An 11,949-nucleotide genomic window follows, 5' to 3' on the forward strand; every position below is an offset into this window, starting at 1 on the left:
CACGAATATTTGTCTTAAAGGATTACAAATGCCAAAAAAGCCTGATTATTGTAGTAATTAATATGTAGAAAGGATTGCCAATCTAATACAAGTAAAAATAAGTCAGGGTAATTTTTTTGGCATTATAAGGGCTAAAAAGATGGATGGCAATGAATTTTCACACTTCATTTTTATTTGTGTTTATATATATGTGTGTGTGTGGTGTAATTGGGTATACATGTGTGGCCGTGTGGGAACTTGTCAAATAGTTGTCTAATCTCTAGTAGAAAGTGCTCTATACCTAAGAATATATTATTCTTTACATGTATTTAGACAAAATTTGAAGCTATCCCCCAATTTCTTTTATTAGAAATACACAGGCGCAAACTCACACAGACACACACATGCACACACACACAACTTCATTCTGAGCTGACCCAAGCAGACTGAAAAGATGAAGAAAGCTGTGTCAAGTTTTAGTAGTTTTCCTTAAAATAAATGGACAATAAGTTATATACCATTTAGACAAGATACAAGCATTGCTTTTATTGATCGCTAAAAGGAAGATTAAAGCCCACCTAAAATGTTATTGTTGTTGTTATTGTCATCATTATTAAAATCACCTGCAGAGTTCTAGTTATGTGGTGGTTAAATGGTAAAATACAGTAAGGCATATTGGTTGAGTAATGGATACCCATCATGTTAAATACATTTCAGTTTCATTAGCTGGCAACCATAAGACAAGAGTACAACATTCTAGACGGTGATGATTTTGATAGGATCAACCACAGTGTGGTTAAGTATATGATTCATGTAATAAGAAAAAGGTGCCTGCAGGCTATTGTTCCCAGCATGGATTAAAATTTACATATTGCTTCTCTTTATGTCAAAACAGCTGGTGCCTGCAAATGCTAACATTTCGTTAAAAAGTTTCACAAGCCAGGAAAAGTGAATTGGAAACATTGCATGTGAATCATTCAAGCATTATAATAGAATAAGAGCTATGTTCGGAAAAAATTAAATTGCTGCAAAAGATATTATAGTCTAGATTATAATTTATTTGCTTACATAAGTGAAAGATGATGCTATGTGTATGTGTGGAGAAAATATTGCTTGAATAAAATGGCTAGCTCTTCAAAAATGCATATTTCATATAATTATATGGGACAAGTGTGTTTCTAAGTCCTTCAAAGCTTTACAATGCTCTAACAATGTTAGAAGCAGTATGCAATTGAACGAAATTCATTCCAACATTCTTAAGGACAATTCCTGGAAGTGGGGATGCCTGAAATTTTATTCATCTGGTTTTCTATTTATTCATTAGTAAATATAAAATGTAGATGTGCGCTGTACATGATTACCTTTTCTACACAGGACCCCAAATCATTAAATATGGTCAACCCTTGCAACTCTGATCCTAGTTTGGCCTTCTGTTCTTTAATCTACCAAGGCCATTTCAAGTTTTTCCTGCTTTTAAGGCTTTCCCAGCCAATAGTTGGCATTATCATAGTACTTGCTGGCTACACCAGTAAGCTGCTACTTAAATTCTACCTTTGTACTATTGATTTCAAAGCCATGTGTTGGGGGTTGAATCATGTCCCCTACAAAAATAAGTTCAAATCCTGCACCCTGGCCTTGTGGATGTGAACTTATTTGTAAATAGGGTTTTTGAAGATCCTATTAAGCTGAGAACAAATCATATCAGGGTGGACTTTAATCCAATACGACTGGCTGCAGACCTCCTGGCCTGTCAATGCCTCGATTTTGAAATCTGGCCTCCAAACTGTGAGACAATAAATTCCTGTTTCTTAAGCCAACCAGTTTGTAGCATTTGTTATAGAAGCCCTGGCAAATTGACACCATGCCTAGAGTACCTTTCCCATTAGACAGATGGGCATTGGAAGCAAAAACGTATCCCATATTGCTTAACACACTATGCCGGTTTGGATGTATTATGTCCCCCAAAACGCCATTATCTTTGATGCAGTCTTGTCTGGGCAGATGTATTAGTGTTGATTAGATTGTAATTCTTTGATTTAATATTTCCATGGAGATGTAACCCACCCAAATGTAGGTGATAACTCTGATTAGATAATTTCTAGGAGGCATGGCTCTGCCCATTCAGCATGGGCCTTGATTAGTTTACTAGAGCACCATACAAGCTCAGACAGAAGGAGCGAGCTTGTGACAGCCAAGAGGGACACTTTGAAGAATGCACAGGACATGAGAGAGGAGCTTCAGCTTACAGAGACATTTTGGAGACGGACTTTGAAAGCAGACTTTTGCTCTGGAGAAGCTAAGGGAGGACAAATGCCCCAAAAGCAACTAGGAGTGACATTTTTGAGGAGCTGAAGCCTAGAGAGGAATGTCCTGGGAGAAAGCCATTTTGAAACCAGAACTTGGAGCAGATGCCAGCCACATGCCTTCCCAGCTAACACAGATTTTCCGGATGCCATTGGCCATTCTCCAGCGAAGGTACCCGATTGTTGATGACTTACCATGGACACTTTATGGCTTTAAGACTGTAACTTTGTAACCAAATAAACCCCCTTTATAAAAGCCAGTCATTTCTGGTATTTTACATAACAGGCAGCATTAGCAAACTAGAACACATACTGTCCTGCCTAACATAACATTTCCTTAAAAAGTGATTAAATAATGGTCAATTGTAAGTAATGGAAACATGCAAGTGTCAAATTCTTCAGATAATGGAGTGATGCTCACTCATGACTGTCACCATTTATTGAAATGCCTGCCTTCCCATCTTGCTGTCAATTCTTGTAATTGCAGTGAAGTAAGTATTTGGTGTTTTCTTGTGGCTTATCTCAAATGTGAGTCCCAGAAAGGAACATATATCAAATTTTGCATCAGTTGATATAGAGAAACCTTCTGTTCTAGAATTCATTCATTTATTTATTTGCTGCATATTTGAGAAGCATCCCCCAAGGAACAACAGTTGTTGCTGAGGGTAACATAAAAGACGAGTCTGTGCTTGAAGCACTTAACAATCTAAATAGAAAGTCAGAACATTAAATATGTGAAGTAGTCATAGAATTCAAAGCAATATGTGAACAAGGACTCACATCTAATGCAGTGGTTTTGCACAGTTAGAATTTAGAATAAAGGGAATTCTCCATAAAGAGAAAAGTCTATGAGAGACATACTGTCCAAGAAAGTCTTGGAATTAAATTGATGGGAGAACAGGAAAGATAGAGCAATCACTCAGAGAAGCCACAGAAATAGAAGCAAGTCCTTGGTGGAGAATAGTAAGAAAAGCTTCCAGACAGGAGGGAAGATAGAGGAATAGGAAAAGATAAGTCTAATGGAGAACAGGAAATCCCTAGTGTTAGGCTGTTGAAATTTGTTTAGATGAGAGAATAGGAATGTCTCTTGAATTCTTTGTGTTCAGAGGGACATGAACCAGAGGCAGCAACCAGATTATGGAAACAGAATTTTTAGCATAGGAAGCCCCTACATAGGGAATTTCATCAACCATATTATTTCCATGGGATCATAGATTCATATAGTTGAAAGGAAATCCTGAATCCTATCTGAAACATCCTCCACAAGGAATAGAGAAGAAAGCTGCTCAAGAACAGCATGTGCTTGAAAACTGGTACCAGGCACAGGGGATAATGAGGTGTGGGTTTCAATTTTAAATAAGGACACCAGTTAGGAGGCTAGAGTAGGAATACAGGTGCTTAAATCTGTTGACTGCTTCTTTTCTAAACTCTTTCATCCTTTGACTCACTATAATCTCTGACATCACTCTTGATTATTTCTTTTTTCTGGATTCTCCTTCACAGTCTCGTTTTCCATTTCAGGTTTTTAGATGTTAGAATTTGCTAAGGTTCTATCTATGTCCCTTATATGTTTTACTTCACAACCCATTCCTTTTAAAAATGTCTTTAAGTATTTTTTCATATGTTTAGCCAAAATCTTGATTTCATACACATATTTACTCCCAAGTTATTCTTCTTCCCATGAAAGTTTTCCAGTCTTTGAAATCATTGAAATTAATCACATTTCTCCCTTTCCTATTCTCTGAATTTAAAAAAAAACTTTTTGTTTGAAATATTTTCAAACTTACAGAAAAGTTGCAATAATACATAAATGGTACATAAAACTCCGATATTTTCCCTATCCAAAAACCTAGATTTACCAGATTTTAACATTTTGCCACATTTGTTATATCATTCTATCATTTTCTCTCTCTCTCTTCTAAATATTTGAGAATAAGATGCATGTGTTGCTCCTTTACCATGTAATACTCTCATATGTATTTCCTAATGATCAGGATCAGTAAATTTAACAATGATATCAAGCATACAGTCTATATTTCAATTTTTTCAGTTGTGCCAGTGATGTCCTTTTGAACCTTTTCTCCTCCATTATTAGATCCAGTCCAGGATCATGTATTGGATGTAATTGTCATTGTCTCTTTAGTCTCTTTTTTTTTCCAATTGTGGTAACATATACAACATAAATTTCTCATCATAGCCACTCACAGCATACAATTTAGTGGCACTATCTCCTTCACAATGTTGTGCTAGTATCTCACCATACATTACCAAAACTTTTCCATCACCCAAAAAGAGACACTGCATGCATTATGTATTATCTCCCCTTCCCCCTCTCCCCCACCCCTATGAGCTTGCATATTCTGGTTATTTAATATAAATGGGATCATATAACATCAGTTCTTTTGTGTCTGGCTTATTTCATTCAATATGATGTCTTCAAAGTTCATCTATATGCTAGTGGATGGTGATTTGGAGCTATATACCCTGGAAAAACATGTTCTTAAACATAATACATTCCTGTGGGTGTGAACACTTGTAAATGGGACCTTTTGATGAGGTTTGATGAGGTCATTTCAGTTCAGGTATCGTTCACCTCAATCAGGATGGGTCTTAATCCTATTACTGGAGTCCTTTATAAGCAGAATGAAATTCAGACTGATAGAGGGAAAGCCATGGGAAGCAAGAAGCTGAAAGTCAAAGGAACCCAAAAGAGAAGGGAGAAGCCTGGAAAGGCCGCCATGTGAATTGCCATCTGACAGATGGGCCAAGGGCCAAGGATCACCAGCTTCCAGTCCCAGAATGCTAGTCTTTTGGAAGAAAGCATCTCCTTAATGATGACTTGATTTATATTTCTTCTAGCCTCAAAACTGTGCACTAATAAATTCCCATTGTTTAAGCAGAACTATTGCATGGTATTTGCTTGAGCAGCCAAGGAAATTAACACAGTGTGCATCAGAACTTCATTCTTCTTTACAGCTGAGTAATATACCATTGTATGTATATACCACATTGTTTATTCATTCATCTGTTGACAGACACTATGGTTGCTTCCACCTTTTGGCTATTGTAAAAAAATTTGCTATGAACATTAGTGTACAAATAACTGTTTGAGTCCCTGATTTCAATTTTTAGGTATATGCCAGTGAGACTAGCCATTCAAATGATATGGTAGTTCCATCCTTAAATTTTGAGGATTTTAATACCAAACTGTTTTCCACAGCAGCTGCACCCCTTTACATTCCCAACAGTATTCAAGGATTCTTACTTCTCCACATCCTCACCATCAACTGTTACATTCTGTTTTTTTTTTTTTTTTTTAATAATATCCATCCTCGTGGTGTGAGGTAGTATCTCATGGTTTTGATTGGCATTTCCCCAGTGGCTAGTGATGTTGAGAATCTTGTCTTGTGTTTATTGCCCATTTGTGTATCTTCTTTGAAGAAAAATCTAATCAAGTATTTTTGCTTTTTTATTTTTTATGCAATTTTATAATAAAGTCACACATCATATAATCCATCCAAAGTATACAGTGACTCACAGTATCATCATATAGTTGTGCACTCATTGCAACCATTAATTTTAGAAGATTTACATTACTCCAAAATAAAGAAAAAAATAAAAATAAAAAGGAACACACAAAACATCTCATACCCCTTATCCCCCTGTTACATACTACTCTCTCTCTCTCTCTCTCTCTCTCTCTATATATATATATATAGTCTTTATTTTATTACTCATTTTCCCATACATCAAATAAATGGAGTGTAAGTTACAAGGTTTTCACAATCACATGGTCCCATAATAAAAGCTAGATAGTTATATAATCATCATCAAGAATCAAGTCTACTGGATTACAGTTCAACAGATTCAGGCATTTCCTTTTAGCTATTCTAATATACTAGAAACTAAAAAGGAATATCTATATAATGCATAAGAATAACCTCCAGAATGACCTCTCAACTCTATTTGAAATCTCTTAGCCACTGAAACTTTGTTTATTTCTTTTCCCCCTTTTGGTCAAGAAGGCTTTCTCAATCCCATGATGCAAGGGCCAGGATCCTCCCTCGGAGTCATGTCCCAAGTTGCCAGGGGGACTTACACCTTTGGGAGTCATGTCCTATGTAGAGGGGAGGGTAGTGTGTTTATTTGCAGATTTTTATCTGTTTTTACATTGTGTTGTTATGATGCTATCCTCATGAAATCAATTAAGAAGTCTATCCTCCTCTTCAATCTTTGGGGAAAGTTTGAGAATGATCACTGCAAATTGTTCTTTACATATTTGGAAAAAATTCACTAGCGAAGTCATCTAGTACTGGACTTTTTTTTGTTGGAATGTTTTTGATTAACGATTCAATGTCTTTACTTGTTTTTGATCTTTTGAGATCTATTTATTCTTGAGTCAGTTTAGGTAATTTGCGTGTTTCTAGGAATTTGGGCATTTCTTCTAGGTTATCAAATTTTTGACATTCAGTTTTTCACAGTATTCTCTTTTCAGCCTTTTCATTTGTGTAAGGTTGGTAGTAGTGCCCCCCTTTTCAGCTCTGATTTTTAAAATTTGTGTCTACTCTTTCTTTTTTTTTTTCCCCCTTTATCAGTCCAGCTAAAGATTTTTCAATTTTATTGATTTTTTTTGAAGAACCAACTTTGATTTTTGTTGATTCTCTCTATTGTTTTACTCTTCTCCTTTTCATTTATTTCTAATTTCTGTTTTTTCCTTCCTTCCACTCTTTCAGGTTTAATTTGATCTGATTTTACCTAGTTCCAGTGGGTGTGAAGTTATGTTAATTATTTGAGATTTCTTCTTTTTTTAATGTAAGCATTTACAGCTATAAATTTCACTTTGAGAATAGCCTTTGATTTACCCCATAAGTTTTCATGTTTTCGTTTTCATTAATGTCAAGACATATCTTATGTGATTTCTCCTTTGCTTACTGCATGTTTAAGAGTATTTTGTTTAATTTCCACATATTTGTGAGTTGTCTTATATATGCTGGTTAGACCCATTTGGTTTAAATAAGTGGGAAAAAAATAAATCACAGTGAAGTTATCTGTTTCTGGAATTTTCTTTTTTGTGCTGGTTTGGATGTATTGTGTCCCCCAAAATGCCATTATCTTTGATGCAGTCTTGTGTGGGCAGGACACATATTGGTGTTGATTGGGTTGGAGACTTTTGATTGGATGTTTCCATAGAGATGTGATCACTCAATTGAGGGTGAGATATTTCATTGCATAATTTCCATGGAGGTGTGCCCCTGCCCATTCAGCATGGGCCTTGATTAGTTTACTGGAGCACTATGTAAGCTCAGACAGAAGAAGCCAGCTTTCTACAGCCAAGCGGGACACTTTGAACAATGGACATGAGCTGAGAGAGGAACTGCAGATGAGAGACAGTTGAAGATGGCTGTTGAAAGCAGACTCTTGCTCTGGAGAAGTTAAGAGAGGACAAACGCCCCAGGAGCAACTGAGAGTGACATTTTGAAGAGAAGCTGCGGCCTAGAGAGGAACGTACTGGGAGAAAGCCATTTTGAAACCAGAACTTGGACCAGACGCCAGCCATGTGCCTTCCCAGCTAACAGAGGTTTTCCGGATGCCATTGGCCATCCTTCAGTGAAGGTATTCTATTGATGCATTCATTACCTTGGACACATTATGGTAACCAAATAAACCCCCTTTATAAAAGCCAATCCATTTCTGGCATTTTGCATAACCAGCAGCATTAGCAAACCAGAACAGTTGGGTTTACAAAAAATGAATTAGCCAAATGCTGAAGAATGAAACGAAAGCCAAGGAGTTTGGACTTACATTCCAAATCCAGGAGTAAGAGAGGCATGGCACATCGAGTCATGTCTCTCACAAAGACATGTTCATGTCCTAACCCCTGTGCTGTGGATATGAACTCATTTGTAAATAAGATCTTTGAAGATCATATTATGATGGGGCTGGAGATCTTATAAACAAAGGAAATTTGGACATGGAAGTAGAAATAAGAGGAAACAGAGACTGATGGCCAGCAAGCCACCACCAGAACACTACAGACTTTGGAGAATGCATGGCCTGCCAATACCTTGATTTTGGACTCCCAGCCCTCAAACTGTGAGGTGGTATTTTGGTGGTATTTTGTTATAGTAGCCTTGGCAAACCAATATATCAAGGACATTAGGTACTCATAGGGGTCTCAAAAAACTAAGTAGTTAATTGATTCTGACATGATTGCCTGGAAATACTTGAATGAACTTTGTTCCCCTTTTGATGGATGTGTAAGTGGCTTAAAGAACCTACACTAGAGGAACATTGGGGAATCTCCATCTGAAGTTTGCTGGCCTTCTCCTGATCTACTAGTTTAACAAAACTATTGTAGAAGTAAATGAAATTGGTCTGAGATGACTTGTTCTTAGTGAGCCCATACTGGCTTCTAGGTATCCCTGCTTCATTTCTAAAATAACCACAAATTATTCATTGCTCATGTTTGCTACAAATTGATTCCATTCCCTTTAGATTTATATACATATATTTGTGCATTCCTCACCACAATATCTCTGTGAGCACACTTATTACTCCAAAAAATTAAAATAAGAATCATAAAAAGAATAAAAGAAAAAATAAAGAAATAAAGAAAAATAAAGAAAAAATAGAATAGAGGTCAGAACACCACCACCACCACTAAGAATCCCATACCCCTCCCTTATTTCCTTTATTTAGCTTTGTTAACCTGCCTTTGTTACAATTAATGTAAGCATATTACAATGATACTGTTAACTATATACTCTAGTTTTTCTTGATTATATTTTCCCCAATACCATCCCATTCTCAACACTTTGCAAAGTTGACATTCATTTGTTCTCTCAAAGGGGAAAACATTTTTTAATTGTACATTTAATCACCATCATTAACCTCTCTAGATTTCATTGAGTTATACAGTACTAATTTTTATCTTATATCTTTCCTTCTGGTGTCATACATGTCCCTAGCCTTCCTCTTTCAACTTGACTCACAGTCATCTTTCTTCAATGTACTTACAATATTGTGCTACCGTCAAACAGTATTGTGCTGTCCATTTCTGGATCTATACAATCAAACCTGCTATACATTCTATACACCTTCTGCATTGAATGCCTGATCTCTATCTTCTTTATGTCTCATGATAACCATGTTCTCAGCTTTAACTCTCAGAGTTTGCTCATTAATGTTAGTTCATACTATTGAGACCATACAGTACTTGTCCTTTTGTTTTTGGCTAATTTTGCTCAAAATAACGTCCTCAAGGTTCATCCACATTGTTATATGCTCTGTGACCTTATTCTACTTTACAGTTATGTAATACTCTATCATATATATATATACCACAGTTTTGTTTATCTACTCATCTGTTGATGGACATTTGGCAATCGTGAGTAATGCCACTATAAACATTGGTTTACAAATGTCTGTTCGTGTCTTAGCTTTCAGTTCCTCTGAGTATATACCTAGAATGGAATTGCTGGATCATATGGCAAATCTATACTTAGCTTCCTGAGGAACTGCCACACTGCCTTCCAAAGTGGCTGCACCGTTCTACACTCCCACCAACAGTGAATAAGTGTGCCTCTTTCTCCACATCCTTGCCAGCACTTGTAATTCTGTTTTTTTTTTTGTTTTTTTTTGATAATGGCCATTCTAGTAGGTGTTCCCTTTAGATTTAATGTTTCATTCTCTGTTCATTTAGAATTAGGATTTTTTTAAATTTATATCTAATCTATTGGTAACTTTCCCATTCTTCTCTTTGCTTCAATGAGTCACAACTCTTTTCTTCCTTCTTTCAAAAACAATTTTTTTAGCATTCTCTTTGTGTTATGCACTGTGTTGGGTCTAAGGGATTCAACAGCAAGCAAGCCAGACTGCGTAACTGCTGCCATGAGGCTTATAGTCTAGTAGAAGAGATAGAAGGTTAGTGAGCTCTTTCCATAAAGAGTAGTAAGTGAGATGCTGGCAGAATTAAAGGTGTTACAGAAGCACAAATCAGGGAATCTCAACCAGTTTCAGGAAAACTCAGATCTGAAGATAGCGTGGGATCTAGTCTGATAAAGGGGAGAGGTGAGAGAGACAGGGGGTCCTTTAATCAGATGCAACAGTTCAGATTACTATAACTAATACAGGGGTTCATCAGTGCTTTTAGTATACTGGTATGTAACTCTTTGGGGTCAGAAGACTTGCACTTACTCAAAGTAAATAACAGATTTAAAATCTTCTCATTTATTTGTCACATAGGGCCCACTTTTATTCAGGCAAGGAGGTGCTTGGTCACAGAACTCTAGAGTCACTGCTCCTAGACCCAGAGCAAGCAGGCATATATTTCATTATTAGTGTGTGTGTGCATGCGTGTGTGTGTGTGTCTTTATGTGTAGGTTGAGAGAATAAGAAGGTAATATGTTGATAGAGTGAATCGAGGTATACTATTCTAAAACAGCTCCACCACTACTCACTTCCCTTTCTGGACAGAGGGTAATGTATGTTTTTGTAGTAGTTGTTGTTTTCCTTACTAATATAAGCACATTGTAAACTCTGTGATTATAGAGTTCCCACTTTAAGTTACTCTCCCATGCTCTTAACAAATGCCCGACCGTACCCAATAATGCCTTGCCTCTTTCCGTTAACATTCTGTATATTAAGAGACCTTGTGTGCAGACTGCTTAATGGAAACATATACCAGATCCTTGAATAGGAAGACTGAACATAATAAAGATATCAATTCTGCCTAAGTTGATTTATAAATTTTATGGATATCAATAAGAATACTAAGATATTTTGTGGTAGACTGACATATGCATCCCCTCAAAGACATGTTCTTAATCTTATACCATATTCCTATGGGTGAACTCATGTAAATGGGATCTTTTGGAAGTGTCATTTTTAGTTAAGGTGTGGCCAACTGAACATGGATGGATATTAATCCATGCTACTAGGGTCTTATAAAGAGAAAAAACTGGAAGCCAGCATTCAGAGAAGGCCACAAGGAGGAGAAAGAAGTTAGAGGAAATCAGAAGATAAATACAGGAGAAGATCAAGGACATCTCCACTTGATGGGGACAGAGATACAAACAAAGGAGCCCCAAAGATTGTCAACAGCCAGCACCAGAATATATAGACTCCAGGAGAAAGTAATCCTTGCCAATATCTTGATTTTCTTCTAACTGTGAGCCAATAAATCCCTGATGTTAAGCCCAAACACACTGTATGGTATTTGTCATAGCAGCCTGGTAAAGAGAGACAGGTTTTCTTATAAACCAGACATGTTGATGTTAAAGTTTATAAGGAAAGATGAACAAATAAGAAAGAAAGGAAAACATCTGAAAACAAAGAGCAGTGAAAGAAGACAAAGGCTACCAGATACTAAAACATATCTTAAAGTCCCACTAGTTAAAACTCTATAATTTGTGATGTGAGTGAACAGTGAAAAGGACAGATATAAGCCTAAATAAATATTGAAATAATACATAAAAGAAGCATTATAATCAATAGAGAAGAGATAAATGGTGTTGGAAGAACACCAAATGTCCATTAATATGGGGCTTGTCTTTTAGTTGCCAGGGGACAGGGTGGAGTAGGGAATGGAGAGTTAATGCTTAAGTTTTACAGAGTTTCTATTTGGGTTGACCATAAAGTTTTGGTAATGGATGGTGGTGATGGTAGC

This window comes from Choloepus didactylus, chromosome 5 (genome assembly GCF_015220235.1).
Source record: "Choloepus didactylus isolate mChoDid1 chromosome 5, mChoDid1.pri, whole genome shotgun sequence".
Taxonomy (NCBI): domain Eukaryota; kingdom Metazoa; phylum Chordata; class Mammalia; order Pilosa; family Megalonychidae; genus Choloepus; species Choloepus didactylus.